The sequence below is a fragment of the Priapulus caudatus genome, unplaced genomic scaffold, assembly GCF_000485595.1.
Source record: "Priapulus caudatus unplaced genomic scaffold, Priapulus_caudatus-5.0.1 Scaffold19, whole genome shotgun sequence".
Lineage (NCBI taxonomy): Eukaryota > Metazoa > Priapulida > Priapulimorpha > Priapulimorphida > Priapulidae > Priapulus > Priapulus caudatus.
The window spans coordinates 887,616-889,534 of record NW_014577080.1 but is presented as its reverse complement, the minus strand read 5'-3'; the positions used below and the strand labels follow the sequence as shown (position 1 = coordinate 889,534).

The 1,919-nt window shown below is 48.3% G+C and overlaps 1 protein-coding gene across 3 annotated transcripts in view; it reads left to right on the top strand.

Moving 5' to 3' along the window:
• Positions 1-1,919, top strand: part of LOC106811501 (putative extracellular sulfatase Sulf-1 homolog) — a 53,174-nt gene that overhangs the window by 5,025 nt on the left and 46,230 nt on the right. For all 3 annotated transcript variants that reach the window (XM_014815148.1, XM_014815156.1, XM_014815166.1), the window contains exon 2: positions 318-612. The gene's annotated coding sequence lies outside the window, so the exon portion shown is untranslated. The remainder of the gene's footprint in view (positions 1-317; positions 613-1,919) is intronic.

Genomic DNA, 1,919 nt, shown 5'->3' with positions numbered 1-1,919 from the left:
TATATATAATATACATATATATCCATTTATATGCATTAATTTGCTAGCCACCAACACGTTTCTGTCTTCATGTCTTCCCCAAATCGACTTCCATTTCCGGTTACGCTTGCTTCGCATGTTCTGTTACGTTAATTCCGTTTGTCTCTCTGCGATTCTCCATTTGGTCTCGTCTACGACAAAAGTATAACAAAGAGAACCCCCACCGCGATTTCTGCGTTTCGTCTCGCGTTTTTCGTGCTAGCAAACTGCACCACGCGCGCACTACTACGAAGCACCACCTAACGTCTTCTTCCTCCTTGGCTCCTTGCGACTTACAGCTGAATCAATGCTGACAGCTGACGAGTGATGAGCAGCGACTGACTGCGTGAGAGTGAGTCACACACACACGGACGCAGAGAGACGAGTATGCGCTGAGTTGCTGCTTGCTGACTCCTTCGCTCGCTGGGTCGATAGAGCGACGCTGTGACGGTAGCCCGATCAGGCGCATCGCCACACACAGTGAGGCGAACGAGTGGCGGAGGGGAGGAGGTGTGCAAGAAAGCACTCAGACACGACTGCGGGGCCCGCGCCGCTCGAACGACAGGTCCGCCCTCATGTGGAATACTTCACAAGGTGAGTGTGTGTGTGTATATATATATACGCGCGTTTCTGTCGACCACTCGTCGTACACGTTCTAGCGTTTCGCGGTATGACGACCTGTTTGTGTTAAGAAGTGGGGTGGTGTCGATTCAAATATGTAACCCAACAGAGTATGTGGGTAGTAGTAGAACGGGTGGGAGTATTAGTCACAACAGAGTATGGGGGAAGGTAGTAGTAGAAGGGGTGGGAGTAGTGGTGACAACAGAGTATGGGGGGAGGGTAGTAGTAGAAGGGGTGGGAGTAGTGGTGATAACAGAGTATGGGGAAAGGTAGTAGTAGAGGGGGTGGGAGTAGCAGTGACTCTACTGAGTTCTCTGTTGGGTTTATAATGTTTGTATATAGTTGATCTTTTATTATAGGCGATCTTGTATCTGGACGACCTTGTGTATCTAGGCGATCTTGTATCTAGGGGGATCGGGGAAGCTTCTGGGCACAGACAGCAAGCATATCGCTCGCATCTATAGGCTTCGCGTGCGCGCATACGCGTCCGTGAAAAACGGGCAGAACTTTGGTGGTTTCTGTTCGCCGAGGCAGCGAGTTTCTGAATAGCAGGCAATGTAAATCACGATGCATGAACCGTGATTGTAGCTAAGACATTACCGATCTGTCAAAACGAAGTGCGGCGGTTGCGTGCAATGTTTTTGTCCGTGAAATCTTAAAACGTAATCGGCTGCGGTTAGGAATGAGCGCCGCGCCATGCCTATTTCTGGTGTGGCTGCTGCTGTGATTTCCATCGGGCTGGAGTTCGAGTTTGGTTCTTGTTCTCGCGCCTGTGAAACCCTGTACGGAGCGGGAGAATGCAGGCTCGTAATTCTCGATGTGTAGCCGGGGTTGATTTTAGGCAGCAATATTAAACCGATCGTCGGCTGCCTGGGCTTTTTGCTCTGCGAACGTTATTATCAGTAGTCTAGCCGCCGGCGCAGCAACAACACATTTAGGAAAACTTTGGGAGCTAGGTCGCCGTGGTACAGAGTACGATGCAGTGAGTCTCGGGGGTTTGTCGTAATTAATGTGTTATGATGTTTCGCGCCGCGATATCCTTGTTTTATATTTTCTGTAGCGTCTGAGGGTTAAGATTTGCGAGCGTTATTCGTTGTTTTCACCCGTGCGTCCGGCAGCAGCAGCAAAAATGACACAAATCTTAATGACGTTTCTTACGGCGTTTATATATATATATATATATATATATATAAATATATATATATAATATATATATATATATATACTGCTGTACGGACCGAACGGAGGTATGTACGGTACAGCAGTGTCTTCGCATGTTC